Source organism: Protomyctophum parallelum (assembly GCF_964188405.1).
Source record: "Protomyctophum parallelum genome assembly, chromosome: 14".
Lineage (NCBI taxonomy): Eukaryota > Metazoa > Chordata > Actinopteri > Myctophiformes > Myctophidae > Protomyctophum > Protomyctophum parallelum.
This window is the reverse complement of record NC_139709.1, coordinates 3,152,780-3,171,959: the sequence shown is the minus strand read 5'-3', so window position 1 is coordinate 3,171,959 and position 19,180 is coordinate 3,152,780. Positions and strand designations below refer to the sequence as shown.

Genomic DNA, 19,180 nt, shown 5'->3' with positions numbered 1-19,180 from the left:
TATGTTCCCCTACTCCGATTTCTTAGGACTTTTGATATGTTATTACTAACATATTGATGAAACAAAAAAAGTGGAAAGAGTTTGTGTTGCAATTTGTTTGAGGTTAAACCTTAGATTGCCTGTACTACAAGCTGGGCCAGCAGATCAGGGGAATTCCATTAGAAATGCACTGTGTGCATATTTTGCACAATTGCCTTAACTATAACATTGCATGGATGCACCTGGGACGTATCCTCAGTGATGTATGCTGAGGTCATCGGGGTTTCGGGTCTCGCAACATCATACCCCTCACTCAGGCGACCCAGCCGGGAGTGATCAAGTCCCGACTTACGTCCCAGTAGCTACCCTCAATCAGTCCCACTAGGGAAAAACCAGGGGCACACAATCCGTTGGAACTAATCCAGAACTACTCTGCCAGGGCTGGGAGGTACACTTCTGGCACATGGAGGGACTAGGAGGCTCTGTGGGTTGTCTCCTGTCCGGGCCCCTCCTACGTCTCACCAGGTCCACTCCTGCTCTCACCAGAGCGAGGACCTGTAACTCAATTATGGACTGTTGCCGATTCTAAAAATGCCTTCTAAATCCTGACCTACGTTTTCTGAAATACTTAATGTTTTAGTATATTATTTTAGTAATATTATATTTTAGTAGAATCTCTTTTTTTTTTGCGATTTTTGAATAGGCACACTGTACTGTACAGAACCCCAAGAGGGGTTCCCGCCCAGAATGGGTTAAACTAGCACAAACACTGTTTTGACCATGCAGGGTCTATTGTTGCCATGTCCTCTTTGTGCTTGTTTTTCTGTACCTTCTTTTTCCCAACAAGATTGTTTTGAAAATGGCACATCTATTAGAACAGCATTGTTCATTGTTAAAATAAAATCAAACTTATTGTCTCCACCAGGCCGAAGGCATGTGGGGAGAGTATGTTTTGCACTCCGTCCGTCCGTGTGTCCGTGTGTCCGTGTGTCCGTGAACAGCTAATCTCGGCCACCGTTAACCCGGTCGATGCCATATTTTGCACACACACTCCCTGGATGCCAACCATGAACCTCTGCCCCAAACTTTCCAGAACGGCCTGTTATAGCGCCACCAGGAGGCCGCTTTGTGCAAAACAAGTTTTTCCATGCCATATTTTGCACACACACTCCCTGGATGCCAACCATGAACCTCTGCCCCAAACTTTCCAGAACGGCCTGTTATAGCGCCACCAGGAGGCCGCTTTGTGCAAAACAAGTTTTTGCACAGTACACCTACAGATTTTGTCCAAACATCACGCAAATTGGTACACAGTCTCTCTAGAGCCATTCAACTAAACGGGTCTTTCAGATTTATCAGACTCCATTCTGATTGGTTAAGATTGGCTTCCAAAGTTCACAGGAGTGCTCAGTTTCAAACAAAATGCTGCAAATCATGAACACATCGCGTGATTTCCGTGAAATTGTGCACCCACATTCCCACTAGGCCGAGGACGAAATGCCACATGAACAATTTCAACTCAGCCTCAAGGTGGCGCTATAACTGGCCGAAAAGTGTTTTTACCTCTAACTGCACGGATCTGTGGATAACCTGGTGGAGACCTGTGCCCGGAAGGGCACTTTTTCTAGTTCCTACTGAGATGTTTATTATTTTGAAACAACTTTATACTGTTTACAATATGGAGAGTTTTAATGCACACAACAAATGCCAGAGAAAACTCCAGAGGCTGGTAGCCTACACTGAATTCTGACATTAGAAAAAAAAAGTATGTCAGGGTATATATAAATAAATAAATAAATAAATATGTATAAATACATATAAATAAATACATATATAAATATATATATATATATATATATACACACACACCTCCCTGACCTTCACTGTAATGATGTAAATGTGTTGTGCTAAACTCAAATTCAGTATACATCAAAAAGTAGGAATTTGAAATAAAAAAATAAAAAACTAATGCATTGCATTTTCAAACATCCCCTCAGTGGGAAAAAAAAAAAAAAAACAAGTTCATGAAACAGAACGAGCATTTCATGTGGAATCGGATATAATGCAAAATAAATTGTAGGCCTAATTCTTATCAAAAAAAAAAAAAAAAAGATTCACGGTTTCTCAAAAATAGCAGACCTACAAGCTCGTAGTGCCACCGAGTGGCGCGCTATGAGCTAAAAGTTCCAGTGGTACGACGCTCTGGATGCCATACTGGGCGACATACCAACCAGCCAAGAGTTGAATGAAAGATGTCCAATGAAGATGAGGTGGCCCTGAGGAACAGCGCACGGAAGGAGGGATGTGATTCTGCTACAGAAGATCAGGATCACGGTTGGACTCGGATCCCTCAGGTTCCATGTTGGGGGTGTGGGTCTGGGTCATGGGTGCATGTGGGCTGTAGAGGGGGGCCATGGATGCTGACGTAATGGTGGGGATGGGGAAGCTGATGGTTGCTGGGTTGTTGAAAGTGTGGTTGTGGGTCATGGATGTGTTGTTGTGGGGGTTGAATATGGGCCAGGCTGGTGAGGGCATGCCTGGGACTGTGGGTGTCCACTGCGGTACCGGTGGGGTCGGACCAGTCGGTGCCGGTGCAGGTTGCATAGCCCTCAACATTGTCCCCATCATTTGTGTGAACATTAGCGCGCTCGCCTGCTGCTGTTCCCTCATGAGTTGAAAACGGCGCTCATCGGCCTGTTGCTGCATTTGAAGGAAGTTTTGGAAAACTACATTTTCTTGGTCTTGCCTTTTTTGGTCAGCCTCATCCATGCGCTTCTTGTGCTCCACGAAGCCCTCCAAAACACTGTTGTGGCTCTCTGCTTTCTTCTTTTCCCGGTACTTGGCACCTGGAATTGCCCACCGTTGGCTGGCGCTCCCAGCACTCTCATTCTCCTGCAGCAGGTCCAATGAACTTTGATCCCCTATGAATTATACAAAATACAATTTAAGTTAAACATGTGCTGTGTTAACATAACTTCATCAATGTGTCCAATTCATAAACTACACAGTAAAATCGAGTGTTACATTGTGTGTGTGTGTGTGTGTGTGTGTGTGTGTGTGTGTGTGTGTGTGTGTGTGTGTGTGTGTGTGTGTGTGTGTGTGTGTGTGTGTGTGTGTGACTGTGTCGTTGATGAATGAATGGTTTATATGTAGGCTACTCCCATAGCGTTCAGATCATCATACATTACTGCTTGTTACTTGCGCAAGCAGAGCGCGCAAGTAATAATTTCGCCCGGTCTGTGTGCACCGTGCCAGCCAACCCGCCACTTCATGCGTATGCAAATAAAACAGCAAATTTGTGCCTGGTTTGCTGGGACCAGATTACATAAATGACCATATGTCTTACGTCATCATTTAGAGCTAGTCATACGCATACTATATACATAATCAGTAAAATAAAATAGCAAATTGTGTCAATCAAGTGGCGGGTTGGCTGGCACGGTTTGTGGCGCAAAGTAACCACAGTATAACGCTAATCAACTCACAATTACATACTCTATATAGTATATGTATATGTATACGTATGTCTTACGTCATCATTTAGAGCTAGTCATACGTATACTATATACATAATCAGTCAAATAAAATAGCAAATTGTGTCTGATTTGCTGGGACCAGAGTACATGGTGTGTATATGTATGACTAGCTCTCAATGATGACGTAAGAAATATGGTCATTTATGTAATCTGGTCCCAGCAAACCAGGCACAAATCTGCTGTTTTATTTGCATACGCATCAAGTGGCGGGTTGGCTGGCACGGTTTGTGGCGCAAAGTAACCACAGTATACCGCTAATCAACTTACAACTACATACTCTATAGTATATGTATGACTAGCTCTCAATGATGACGTAAGACATATGGTCATGTATGTAATATATCTGTGCCTGATTTGCTGGGACCATATTACATACATGACCATATGTTTTACGTCATCGTTGAGAGCTAGTCATACATATACACACCATGTACTCTGGTCCCAGCAAATAAGGCACAATTTGCTATTTTATTTGCATACGCATCAAAAGTGGCGGGTTGGCTGGGACGTTTTAGATCATGTATATTTTAACAAATGTGAAAGTATTATTACAGAAATTGAAGTTGGAGACACCTATTACTCTGATCATGATTTAGTATTAATATCACTATATTAGATCAGATATACTGTAATATTAATATCACTATATTAGATCAGATATACTGTATAACATATTTTAATTCAGTTTATATACCTTTTATTTCATCACATATCAATGATTTATTTTTCTTTAAAAAACTAAAAAGGGATCCAGAATATATCTAAATCGATAAAACTGTATTTCTTATATAGATAGAAACTTGAACCATACTTAATAATACTAGGTGTTTATATGCATAAAGTAGGTAGTTAGCAAATAGTTACACCTAATAATTATTAGACATTTCAAACATTCCTTCACAGAGATACTGAGATTTGACAGTTTACAGCGGTCGAAAGTACTTGCGCACTCTGCTTGCGCACGAGTTGGTAATTTATGGCCTACTAGTGTGCAACAAGCAAGTATGCACTCGACAGAGTGCAGTTCTACTTTTTTAATGTCGTTGCCTTGCTTTTCTTTTTTTCTCCATTGTTCTGTAAAGCACTTTGAGCTGCATTTCATGTCATGAAAGGTGCTATACAAATAAAGTTTTATTATTATTATCATAAGCCTACCATTGTCATGCATATAATACCATAGCTTTATATTTAAACAGAGATGAAGAAAGTCCCCACTCGGAATCACACACAGCTCCATGTTTACGCAAATTACGCACGGACAGATACACACAATCAAACCTACCACCAATCACATCCCTCCTTCCGTGCGCGGTTCCTCAGGGCCACCTCATCTTCAACGTGCTTGGGGCTGGTAGTTGGCCTGTCGCCCAGTATGGCATCCAGGGCGTCGTACCACTGAAACCTTTCTTTGATGTCTCCCGCACCGCCACTTAAATATTGCGTGCGTAGACTTTTGACTTTAATCCGACATTGGGAAACAGTGCGCTGGTAACCATGCAATCAATGCCTGCAATTTCTCACTAAATATAGTATACACTGCTGTGTTTTTATGAGTTTCTTTTAACATTTCATTTAGGTGTTCGTCAGACCATATTTCGATGAGGGCTCCGGTCTCCTCAGCCGACCACGTCTGTCCACGGGACATTTTCTGCAGCTCTCCTGTATGTCATCCGCCGACCGCCACATTGTTTCTGTTTGGTTCACTTCCTTTTATTTGCATTCACACCTGCACCAAATCGTAGTCCAGTGCGATTCGAAGCGAAGCGAAACCCCAGTTTTTGCTCGGAGTAAAATGCGGTTCTTTGATACGCATTAGGATTCAAATGAGCCTAATTCACACCTGCCAAACGAAGTGCACTTTCTGAAAATGCGCAGCAGGATCAGTTTTTTTGGCACAACTCAATACAGATCATTGTTGTTTTCGTCGACTAAAACTAAGAGGAAAAATGTTCGTCGACTACCTTTTTCCAATCAGTCATTACGCCGGCATCCGCCCTCCAAAGTTTCTGTCGACTAAATTCAATTACATTAAAATGTAATTAAATTAAAAGCCTGGTGAAAGTATCAAAACTCCACTAAAACATTTCACTGGGGCGGGGGGGAGGGGTTCAGGAGAGAGAGAGAGGGGGGGGGGGTGAGAGAGAGAGAGATAGAGAGGGGGATGAGAGAGAGAGGAAGAGAGGAAGAGAGAGAGAGCGTGGGGAGAGAGAGAGAGAGAGAGAGAGAGACAGACAGACCCCCCAACATCGGTAAGAGGGGGATGGGTTCAGATCACAGAGAGGGGCGGGGGAGGGGTTTCAGAACACACACACACACACACACACACACAGAGGGGGGGGGGGTGCATTCTTGGTGGGTGCCCCCCCTCCCCTCATGGCGCCCTGCAGGGCAACTGACTGCTCGACCTATAGAGAGAGAGAGAGAGAGAGAGAGAGACGCACACCGTGACACACACAGCAGACTGCAGAGAGAGAGAGAGAGACAGAGAGAGACAGACAGAGAGAGAGAGAGAGAGACAGAGAGAGAGAGAGAGAGAGACAGACAGAGGAGAAGTCAAGACGTCTTCTCCAACACATGCTGAGTCTTCCGTTTTCTTAAAGGTAAGACATTTTCTATTTTAAACACTGTAAACAGACACACATGTATAGACTAGGGTGAGCACATCCAACATGACATTTGAGGGACAGCATTTGTTGTCTCTGGCTTTCATTGCAGTCAGTATATGTCCGAATTCATCCATGCTTGTTTAGTACTGATATTTGGAAATTTGGTTTTAAAGCCAAGCCATGCTTCTTGGACTAGTGAGCTCCTGAGCACATCGGACCAATCCAGATTCTCCACTTCAAGGCTAAAGGCCTCGCAGGTTTTGAGGTCCCTAGATATGACTGTTTTGTGACAGTCAAACTTTAGTTTTAGTTTTTTGCGGGTACAGAAAATCATAAAATGTTCACTGAGCCCACATACAATAACCCCATTTCTTTGAGATTCTTGATTTGTCCCGAGGTCAGAATGAGATCAACCGACTAAATGACTTAAACACAGTCTGTATTATAGTCACCAATCTGAGAGTGTAACACATGGAACCAAATGGACCCTTACGGGTCTGTAACTCTGAGAGTGTGTAACACATGGAACCAAATGGACCCTTACGGGTCTGTAACTCTGAGAGTGTGTAACACATGGAACCAAATGGACCCTTACGGGTCTGTAACTCTGAGAGTGTGTAACACATGGAACCACATGGACCCTTACGGGTCTGTAACTCTGGCCCCTTTTCCACTAGCAAGGTGGAACCAGAACTTTCCAGAACCTGAACCTATTTTTTTAGTTCTGGGTTTGTTTCCACAGCGCACAGCGCGGTACGGCACGGTTTCAGACCAGGTTCTCAGAACCTTTTTCCGGCCCTGCTTTTGAGGTAGTACTGACACAGAGTTCTGGGAACCTATGGGCGGGGCCAGCAGCGCTGCTGCTCTCAATTGGTCAGGAGACCGGAGCGAGGAGAAGCGCACACAACACAACACAACAGCGCACATTTTAAACTCCTAAGTGCGACACAGCGACAGCGGACACAGAGAAATAACCTGGAAAAGCACACAGAAACACTATGGCCACGAGAGAGGGAGAGACAGAGCTTGTGTGTGCGTGAGGGAGAGAGAGAGCCATAAAGCTGTCGCGACGAGTTAATTGTTTGCTTGCAGTTGTTGTTCTACACTACAGCTAACATAGGCTAACTGCAGATAGGGGTGTGTGTGTGTGTGCGTGTGCGTGTGCGTGTGCGTGTGCGTGTGCGTGTGTGTGTGTGTGTGTGTGTGTGTGCGTGTGTATGTGTTTGCGTGCATGTGCGTGTATGTGTTTGCGTGCGTGTGCTCGCGCGCGAGAGCGCCATATGATCTATTCTAAATTGCCAGAACAGAATTTTCTTTCTTTTTCAGGGCAAGGCATTAGGCATATCCTTACTAGAAATGTGCTGTACATAATACTACACATTGGAAGAATTAAATTCAACTAGCACAACGGTTAAATGATTTGTATTTGCACATTTCTTGATATTGACATTACAACTGGACTGGATGTTATGGCACAATTTGCTCAATCTGCTCAAGAGGCACTATAATTGCAACCCACACAATGTTAAATGCTATATTCAAAAGGTGGGTTATAAAGGAAAAAAAGTCAAAAGTTCATCATTCTTTCAGTAGCATGTGACATATGAAACTAGGGGGTTTTCATGATTCTGAATCCATTCCATGCATTAGTTTTGCACAAAAAACACTCCTTGGGAGGAAAACGTCCATAGCCGTCATCACAAACGTGATGAGGTCAGCACATTTGGATATGTGGATATGGCCTAATTTAGCCCAAGGAGGGTTTTTTGTGCAAAACTAATGCTTGGAATGGATTCAGAATCATGTAAAACCCCTAGTTTCATATTATGTCACATGCTACTTAAAGAATGATGACATTTTGACTTTTTGGCCTTATATATAGGATGTTATGGGTATGGTCACATATTATGCTAATAACTCAATTTCCCACAGGAGTTGAATTTCAAACTTTTAGTACATGAATGAATGAATGAATGCATTTTATTTGTATAGCACCTTTCCAACCGTATAGTTACAAAGTGCTTTACAGACAGGTTATAAAACAGTAATCATAAAAACATAAAAACAACAAAACATCAAGACATCAGATATAATAAAGCATGAAGAAAATAACGGGTCAATAAAACAATAAAAAACTATATTAGTTAAAACACTTTACAGTGTAAAGTAAACACGCATACAGATGTGTGTTTTTAAAAGCGTTTTAAAAGAAGGCACTGATTCTGCTAACCTAAGAGCCAAAGGCAGGGAGTTCCAGAGCAAAGGTGCCTGAGCCGCAAAGGCCCGGCCACCCCGAGTGACCAGACGCGTTGCAGGAGGAACTAGGAGGGCCCTATCCGATGACCTAAGGGAGCGCACAGGGTTATGGGGGTTGCCGCAAATCTCTTAAATGAATGGGAGCTAGACCATGTAGAGCTTTAAAAGTAATCAATACAATCTTGAAATCTGTAGCTTACAGGGAGCCAGTGAAGATGGTGTGATAAAATCGGTGTGATATGTTCACGTTTTCTCGTGTTGGTGAGAAGGCGAGCCGCAGAGTTCTGTACCATCTGGAGGCGAGATATATATATTTTTTGCTACATGTTATTAGACACATTTAGAAACACATTGGTGAAGACATTTCTTGGTAACGATTTAGTTCCCAGATTTTCATAGATTTCTCTTACTATTTGTATACATCTAGCATGCATCAATGTTGTATGCTAGATGCGAAGGTGTGAGTCAGGCCTTAGAGTGCAAACCACCTACAAGTTTAGATGCAGAGCTTGCAGATCAGCTGTTTTCAAGTATTTCTCACCAATAGTCTATGCAACATCGCCCCCCCCCATAGGATCTTTAATGAATTGCAGGTTGGTTAAGAACACTTCTTTGATTGATTGATACTAGACCTGTATGTGCCCGTCGCAGTCGGCCACCGTCCCACTGGCAGAGCCTGATTGGTTGAGGCTCAATTGGCTGACTAGGTAGAGGCTGGAAATTGCACAGGTGAAAGGAGTTGGCCTCATTAGGCCCACTGGCAGAGCCTGACCAGAGCCTTTTGTGGTGGCTCTGGAGAACCGTGGGTCCGACCGACTCGATACCGGGCAGTCCCTGAGGGGGTGTGGAACGCGTGTGTCGAATGTGAAGTCGGTGGGGCGAACGGTTCTCGCGTTACGTGCATTACAACCGTACACACACGTACGCAGAGACGTGGCGATTTATAGTAGGATGGGACTTTATTGACTAACATCGTAAAAGTATTTTAAATTATTAAATATATGTAAATAATTTTAACATTTCTAACTTTGTGCTTATTCTTTTGTAGAGTATACTTTTACACTTTCAAACACAAATGAAAACTTCCAACACAAAATGAAAGCAATTCTGCTTGAAGTTTAATTCCTTCCCAATCCAAGCTAGCAGTATACTAAACACATTAGATCCCATTGTAACACATGACTGAAAATAAAACAAACATCACCGACCATTGGCCTTGGACTTTGAACCCATGAGTAGGACTTGCTTCTTGTCTCTGGTCATTTGTTTGTGAGAATGCTCCCTCCTAACCTGACTCTCTGCTGCCCCCATCTGGCGGAGTCAGGTTAGCTCCCTCTAGCCTTTTCAGGTGTTCCAGCTCAGGCAAACGAGCTGGAACTACTTAATACTAGCTGATGTACAATGTGACGCGTTATGAGCTTGTAGATCTACTATTTTCTGAAAATGTTAGTACAATACTCCAATTCACTAATGGTAATGTTTTGGTCTTCATAGATTCGCTGACTATATATTTTTTACAACACTGCAGGAGATGTGTTTGGGTGAGCGGTTTTTTTGATTGATTGAAATATTTATTAACAGTTTGTAGAATTTACAGTACATTTTAAGCACAAACTCAATACAAAGACTGTCAACTGTGAGTGGACGACCCAATTAAGCATTACACTTGTTTACAACAGGGTCCACATTGTTCAATTCATCAAAATGAAGTCTCTTACCACCGCGGCTCAGTGACGTCATGTTGTAGTTTCATGTTCTTGTGTTGTATTTCTGATGTGGATATAAATGTGTGTGTGTGTGTGTGTGTGTGTGTGTGTGTGTGTGTGTGTGTGTGTGTGTGTGTGTGTGTGTCCACAGGATGACGTTGGCCCTCCTGTGGTTTCTCGCCACATCTCTTCCTGGTGAGTATATTTATTAATACTTTTACTAATAACAGAGTACTTATTGTCGTGTCCATTTATGGATGTGCGAGATTTATTCTCAGAAATTGGAGTAAAATATATATTGGGTCAAATTGATTGATCAAAGTGTGGTTCTCTGCTGAAGCAACTGTGGAGAGCTGGAGGTCTCTGACCACATTCCAATGGATCCAATTAGCTCTTCGCTAAAGTCCCACCCAAGCCCGCTGTTGGCCAATACCACGTTAGCATGTTAGGCATTGAATGGGAAGTCACCTACTCGTGACTGGCAACCTGTGACTGGCAACCTGTGACTGGCAACCTGTGTCGTGTGAAGTGCTGACGTGCCGCGCCCTGGGGCTGCTGCTGTTTGGATGAATAATCCAAACCAAACAAAACTAAACTAACTGATGAAATCAAACGGAAGATATAATGCCACCAAAGAAAGCTGCCGCCCAGGCACCAAAGAATACGATGGAGGAGGATATCGAGGACATCAAAAACTCGCTAAACTATGTGACAGCTGAGTTGAGCTCACTAGTGAAGCAACAAGCCACACTCGCCGAGCTGGTAAAAGAAGTCAAGGCACTGAAGAACACGGTAAAAGAAAAAGACAAAAAAATCGAGGAGCTCGAGCAGAGAATTAACGAAGTGGAACAGTACACTAGGATGGAGGACGTAATAATTAGCGGACTCAAAGTGAAGCCAAGATCCTACGCTAAGGCGGCAGCAGAAGGCCGAAGCGACGGTGAAGATGCGTCGCCTGAGGATCAACAATCACTGGAAAGCCAATTAATTGATTTATTTGAGTCCAAAGAGATAGTGCTTGACCCAAATGACCTGGTGGCATGTCACACACTTCCTCGGAAGGACGGAGCGGCTCCGAACCTTATAATACACTTCTGGAACAGAAAGCTAAAAGTGGATCTACTGAGACAGTGGAAGAAACTTTTGGGCTCCAATGTATACATGAACGAGCACCTAACAAAAAAGAATGCCGAGATTGCCAGAGATGCCCGCCGGCTGAAGAAAGAGAAGAAAGTCCAGGCAACGTGGACCAGAAACTGTCGGGTGCAGATAAAACTGAACGGAGACACGCCAGAAAAAGCAAAGATACTAACGGTAAGAGACGTCAAAGACCTCGACCAGTATAAATTAAGTGCTTTTCTTGTTGCTGGCGTAAATATGCTAGTAGGCCTATAGATATTCTTTTCTATTTTTTGGCAAATTGCAATACTTTAATTATGAAAGACTAAATGGATTTGGCTTGGATTTGGCTTGGATCAGGATGACTACTTTTTGTTTATTACCTCTCCTGCATGCGATTTTTTATGCATGGATCTTTTTCCCCTAGCCCTCCAAGCAGAACCCAATGGTACTGAAGTTTCGGACATTTTGACGACACAGACCATGGGGTCCTGTTCCAGCAGTACCATGCCACCTGATACGCACCCATTTTAAAACATAAACAACATGTTTCGCTGCTCCCCGCGCTCTATGACGATATAATTCAGTGTGAGGCTTTCTGAATATGTAAAGTATAAGTACACATACATGCCGCTGCGAATATCTCCTGTGGCGCGGAAGCCGTTAAGTATTTTTAATATATGTTTGCCCGATTTGGAAGCTTGGATTCTTCTTTTCCTTCCTTGTTTATTGACACCTCATTGTACCGCCTATCTGGCTAGCTAGTGGCGCTATAGCTATGACACAGCAGATCAGAGGCAGGGACGTAGCCGCACAAGCCAACCGCACACCGGGAGGCGGTACAATAAACGGTAAACAAACAAGAAGAAATAAAGCGACCAAATCGGTCAAACAAAGATAAAAAATACTTAACGGCTTCCGCGCCACAGGAGATATTCGCAGCTGGATGTATAGCTACTTAAAGTTACCGAATTCAGAATAACTCAAGGAAAATAATGGCGTCACATGCCGCGGGTCCTATTTTAGAGAGAATCTCCACTTCCGCATATAGGAATTTCCATACGAAAATACAGTAGTGAGCAGGGACCCAACGTAAAACTCAACAAAATATCAGAAAAGTTTTACGTAGGGTCCCGAGAGGGGCTATTTTTCCCCCTGACTCGAACTTTGCCTTGGAATCGATTATGTTTTTATTTTTTCCCCTATCTGCAAGAACGGTGCCTCTTTCCCTTGTATGAACAGTACATGGACACAGAACATTAATATGCAAAGTTATAATTACTTCTATGGAGGCTTAAAAACTGTTTGGATTCTGCTGCTATTTTTATTTTTATTCTTTGTTCAATGGATTGATCAAACAGCCGGATTATGGTACTGCTGCTGCTTCTGTCGGACTTGCTTTTTTTTTTTTTTTATCTTTTCGCGGACTATGCTGGACTTTAATTTTTTGCTCTGCTGTCATTTTTGTCGTCTGTGTGTGTGTGCTTGTGTATACTGTGTGCGCCTTCCGATGTGTGTGTGATTGTGCATGTACACGCCCGCAGGGGCGTGTGCGAGCTAATTTGTGTGTATGTCCTTATGGGTGTACGCGCGCTTGTGCGTGTGTGCGTCCGTATGGGTGTGCGCTGCTGCTGCTTCTGTTGGACTTGCTTTCTTTTTTCCCGCAGGGGTGTGTGCGAGCTAATTTTAATTTGTGTGTATGTCCTTATGGGTGTACGCGCGCTTGTGCGTGTGTGCGTCCGTATGGGTGCTGCCTCTGTTGGACTTGCTTTCCTTTTTCCAAATCTTCTCGCGGACTATGCTGGACTTTAAATTCTCGTTCTGCTGAAATTTTTGTTGCCTGTGTGTGTGCTTGTGTACGTGTGTCCTGGTGTGTAAGTGGCTGTGTGCGCGTGTCCGTGTGTGTGTGGGTGCCTGTACGTGTTTGTCTGTGTGTCTGTGTGTGTTTGTGTGTGCGCGTCCGCGTGTACTATGTTTATGTTATGAGGCCGTGTGTGTGTGATTGTGTGCGCTGTGTGTGCGCAGTTGTGCGCGTCGGTGTGTACGGCTATGTGCGACCACCTCTATGTGTGACGACGTGTTTCCCCATGTATTTATACGACTTGATTTCGCTGCCTGGGAAGTGTAATAACGTATGTACCTTTCATAGATATATGTTGTGTATGTGCGTGCGCATGCGCAATCAACCAGTAAAAGTACTACAGATTAAATCCAAATGACAGAACCCCAAGAAAACATATTCCCATACAGAGAAATTGAGGAGGAAGATTTTGAGGAAACAATTAATCAAAATACTAGGGATGAACAGGTAGAAAATCTATATAGTAAGTATGAACACCTAAATTTCAATTGCTTTGATCCAAATGAACACAAAACATATGAGATTGATAATGATTTAGATCCTTAAAACAATTTTTATAATAACCTAAATCAGAACTGCCAGTACTATACTGATGACCAGCTCAAAAGATTAAAAACGGATGAAAACCTTTCGGTAATACACTTTAATAGCAGAAGTCTCAACAAAAAATTCCCAAAAATAAGAGACTACTTGACAAATTTAAAAAAATTCAGTGTGGTTTCGGTGTCTGAAACATGGCTTGACGATGAAAAAATTAACAATGTAGAAATGGAAGGATACGAGTTATACACATCTCACAGGGCAAATAAAACAGGCGGAGGAGTTGCCATATATGTTGATAAAGCATTAAAATCAAATTTGATAACGAAAACAAACATTGAAAATATCCTTGAGTCCATTACAATTGAAATTGTAGCTGAAAATGCAAATAACATAATCATCACTTGTATATATAGAACGCCTGGAACTTGTCTTGACACTTTCAACTCCAGAATTGACAGCATGTTTGGCAGCCTAAAAAACAACAAAACACACCTAATTAACGGTGATTTCAATTTTGACATTCTTAATCCACATGGAAACAATAAAACAAATAATTTCATTGATACCATGTTTACAAATAACCTATTCCCTGTTATCACAAAACCTAGTAGAATAACAATAGACACAGCAACATTAATTGACAACATATACACAAATGCACTAGAAAAACAAATAATATCCGGACTACTCATAAATGACATAACTGATCATCTCCCTGTCTTCGCCATATTTCCACACTACCTCAGAAATAAAACAAATCACTCTTATGCAATGACACGACGAAGATCACCTGATGCCATAAATGCCCTTAAAGCCGAACTCCAGACACAGACCTGGAACGAAGTATACACTGCAATTGATCCAAATGAGTCCTTCAATGCCTTCTTGTCCATAATAACGAATCTGTACGACAAGCATTGTCCGTTAAAAAAGACTATACACACAGACAAACAAAAACAGGAAAAGCCATGGATAACCAGAGGTATAAATAATGCATGCAAAAAGAAAAACTTACTCTATAAGATTTTTTTAAAGGAAAGAAACAAGGATGCAGAAATCAGATATAAGAAATATAAAAATAAATTAACTAATATAATAAGAACAAGTAAGAAGGACCATTATCAAAGGAAATGCAAAGGAAATTGCAGATGATTTAAACAATTTCTTTGTAAATGTAGGACCAAATTTGGCAAAGGTAATTGAGGAGCCAAGCGATAAGGAAGATCTAGATGAAAGTCTCATAAATCCGAATTTACATTCCATATTTATTGCTAATGTAAATGAACAAGAAATACTAAAAATTACTGTACACCGAATCACTGATGCACTCCTCTCCCTCAAACAAGACAGCATTCATTCTCTGTTGCCATGCGATCACAACAAGGTGACAACACCGCTGACACATTCTCAGTATGAGTGGTTCAGTGTGGTGAGGAGCCAAAGCAGCCACAGATCAATGGGGATTTTACAACTAATGTACCAATTTTAGAACATTCTGTCATACGACATGCACAATGGCCTGCTGGTAAATTGAATGACAGATGGCAAATAAATACAGTGCATATTTTTCACAAATACGGTATTAGATTTATTTATTCTTTTGTAAATATGTATTTGTCGACCATGTACAAAGTAGGCCTACAACCATCCATTTGTCTTTTGTTAGACAAAAAATACAGGAAAAAGACACTAGAAAAATAAAAGCAAAAAGACAGACAAAAAAAAAAACCCTCCCCCCACCCCAGAATGGCACAATAATCAACATTGAACAGCAATTTGTTACAAATATTAGACATTTGCTGAACAATAGGTTATAATCAGAAATCCTTTAAACTCATCCACAATGAACACAGCCAAATCTATTTTTTTCTTATATAAATTAATTAAGATGTTTCCCATACCTTCCTCCTATCTTGTGGACAGGACAACTTTAGTTTTTTTTCAACCACGGTTCATGTTTTAGGTTGTTAATAGTGAAACTAAAAGGTGAATGTTAATTTTCTTTCATTTGCTGCTTTCTTTCGTTTTAGGGATTTTAGCAGTTTTTGACAGGAGGGCGGGGGCATTCAAGCATGGGGCTAAATATGTATTTTTTTACAACATTTTATGGCAATTTATTTTTTTATTACTTACTATAGTCCTACTAGACCCCAATAAATTACATCTGGCCACAAAAGATCACAGCATTGAATGTGACAAATTGACATATTGAGCCTATACACACAGTATTCTTCCCCCAGTAGGCTACCTTCACATTCAGTAGAATGAGTAGATCATGTGATCTTCTGTGGCCAGATGTAATTTCCTGGGGTTTATTAGGACTATAGTAAATAATAAATAAAAAAAATCACCATAATATTTTGTAAAATAATACATATTTAGCCCCATGCTCGAATGCCTCCGCCCCCCTGTCAAAAAGAGCTAAAATCCCTAAAACGAAAGAAAGCAGCAAATGAAAAGAAATTAACACTGATCTTTTACTTTCTCTGATAACATCCTAAAACATGAACCTTGGTTGAAAAAAACTAAAGTTGTCCTTTAACCCATTCTGACCGGGCACCTATTTTGGTGTTGGCATCATGTTATGCTTTAGCTATTGAAAAATAGCAGATCTACAAGGTCTGCTATTTTTGAAAAATCAAAGACATTTTTTTAATCTGATCTCAGGTCAGAATGGGTTAAGCTGTTCGTTCACACAGCCTGAGGACATAAAGTCATCTAACAGAGCCATGTCAGCTCATGGTTTCCTCATGCAGAGGAAGTGGGTTCCTGTGCAGCTCAGGTTCAATATGGGCAAATCCTGCATGCAGATGTTGCAGGGAGGGACAATCTAAGGAAACGGGGACAGAGAATGGAGGGGATATACTGTACCTGTAACTGTTCTCTCTGAGCCTTCTGGAAGATGTGGTTTGCATGTATCCACATTGGAATATGTCCAAATGTTCAGATGTTCAGCAATTCAGCATGGATGTCAATGATGTCATTATTGCATTAATCGTCAGAACCGGGAGACAACCCCTTCGTCTGCTAATTATTGACTGACAGGATGCTTCTCTCTTTGCAGTTCTTAACCTCCTCGTGGTGACTGTGTTGTCACAAAACTGTGGTCCAGGTTATCAAAAGGTGGGACGAAGAAAGTGTGTAGGTAAGAGTCTAATACCTTTGAGTTTATTTCTATCTTACATAGTATTTAGACATCATCAGTCGCTAAAGCACATCCAATGGAGGACCACCCAATCAGTTGGTGATTACTGTTAACCTGTGTTCACCTTCTGTCCTTCCTCATCCACATCTCTTGGCGTTTGATCCCAGACGTGGATGAATGTGATGATGTGGTGTCACCCTGTGGTGACAAACAAGACTGTATCAACGCCATCGGCAGCTACCACTGCAAGTGTGAGAAGGGCTTCACAGCTGTCACCCCTTCAACATGCATAGGTATCATTTTAAAACATGAATACCGGTAACTGACACCACAGGTAGATAGTCTGCATTTTACTGCAACATTCATGCATCACATATTAAAGATTATCCGTTTCTTAATACATGTACGTCAAGATATCCATGAGTGTGTGGAGGACCCCGACATCTGTGGACCCAATGCAAAGTGTACCAATACAATCGGAAATTACGACTGCACCTGTGAGGATGGTTTTATCAACAGTCGCGAGTTGAAGAGATTTCATCAGCGTGACAATGTTACATGCTCAGGTGAGACGCCAGTGAAAGCCCCCACAGTAGTCTGTGCATTTGTCACACTGGCTTGCTGCCTACATGTAGGTCTACTGCTTTCCATGTCCTTTACTGACGTATGTAAGATGTTGATGTTTGCTTTGCAAGTGGTGGCTTTACATAAAACACGAAGCAAAAGAAACACACAATGAACGGACATTTGAATTCTTTAAAAGGAAAAATAATTAAGAAATTAAATACCTATCCCCTTGATAGGAAACACCTATTCAAGACACAGAGCAATAACACACTATAAAAGGACATTTGAATAGAATAGATACAAATAAAATATAAAGTGACATTGCAGTGCAGAAGAATATTTAAATAAATCAAAATGTCTTATTTAACCCATTCTGAACGGGCACCCATTTTGGTGTCGGCATCATGTTATGCTTTAGCTATTTAAAAATAGCAGATCTACAAGCTCATATCGCGCCACCGAGTGGCGCGATAGGTAAAAGTAATAATAATAATAATAATACATTTTATTTATATGGCGCCTTTCAGGTCACTCAAGGTCGCCTAACAAAACAGAAAAATACAAAACAATAAAGCAAGTTTAAAAATACAGCAAGTTTAAAATACACACAAAAGGCCTGCAGCAGACTTCTACTCAAGGTGGGAGTAGGCTTGTCTGAAAAGGTGAGTTTTGAGGTGGGATTTGAAGGTGGGGAGTGAGTCCATGTTTCGGATGTCGGGGGGAAGGCTGTTCCAGAGGCGAGGGGCAGAGCGGCTGAAAGCTCTACCCCCCATGGTGGACAAACGAGCTGGGGGGGAACAGTGAGGTTGGTGGAGGAGGCAGACCTGAGTTACCGGGTGGGAGTGTTGATATGGATGAGATCAGACAGGTATGGGGGGGAGAGGTTATGGATGGCATTGAATGTGTTGAGGAGGATCTTGTAGTCTATGCGGTATTTGATGGGTAGCCAGTGGAGTTGGTGAAGAACGGGGGTGATGTGGGAGATGGCAGGGGTTTTGGTGATGATGCGGGCTGCAGCGTTCTGGACCAGTTGGATTTTATGGAGGAGTTTGTGGGGGAGACCGAAGAGAAGGGAGTTGCAGTAATCGAGGCGGGAGATGACCAGAGAAAGGACTAGGATGGCAGTGTTGTTGGGGGTGAGTGAAGGGCGGAGGCGGTTGATGTTGCGGAGGTGAAAGTAGGCTGACCGGATGGTGTTATTGATGTGGGTATGAAAAGAAAGGGTGCTGTCGAGGACGACACCCAGACTCTTGACCTGGGGGGAAGGGGAAACCGAGGAGTTATCTATGGTGAGTGTAAAACTGGGCTGCTTGGTGAGTGAGGATTTGGTGCCAATGAGGGTTAACTCGGTTTTATTGCCATTTAGTTTGAGGAGGGATGAGGTGAACCAGTCTTTGATTTCGTGAAGGCAGGCGCAGAGGGAGGGTGGTGGGAGGGTGGAGGTAGGTGTGGAGGAGACATAGAGCTGGGTGTCGTCCGCGTAACAGTGGAAATTTATGTTGTGTTTGCGGAATATTGAGCCAAGTGGGAGGAGGTATATTATGAACAATATGGGGCCAAGGACAGAGCCCTGGGGAACACCAGAGGAGAGGGGAGAGGAGTGGGATATGAAAGATTTTAGCTGAATGAACTGAGTACGGTCGGAGAGATAGGAGTGGAACCAGTGTAGGGGTGTGTCAGATATGCCAATGGAGGCTAGACGGTCGAGGAGGATGGAGTGTGAGATGGTGTCAAAGGCTGCGGTCATGTCGAGAAGGATGAGAATGGATAACTGTCCAGAGTCGGCTGCTAACAGGAGGTCGTTGGTGATTTTTATTAGTGCTGTTTCTGTACTGTGTTGGGGGCGGAAACCGGACTGAAAC

At 42.3% G+C, this 19,180-nt stretch overlaps 1 long non-coding RNA gene across 1 annotated transcript; it reads left to right on the top strand.

Annotated features, from left to right (window-relative positions):
* The first annotated feature begins 16,669 nt into the window (after positions 1-16,669).
* Positions 16,670-17,314, top strand: LOC310870733. The gene is made up of 3 exons (XR_014570256.1): positions 16,670-16,751; positions 16,919-17,044; positions 17,165-17,314. It is a non-coding gene; the product is annotated as an uncharacterized lncRNA (long non-coding RNA).
* Positions 17,315-19,180: the final 1,866 nt, after the last annotated feature.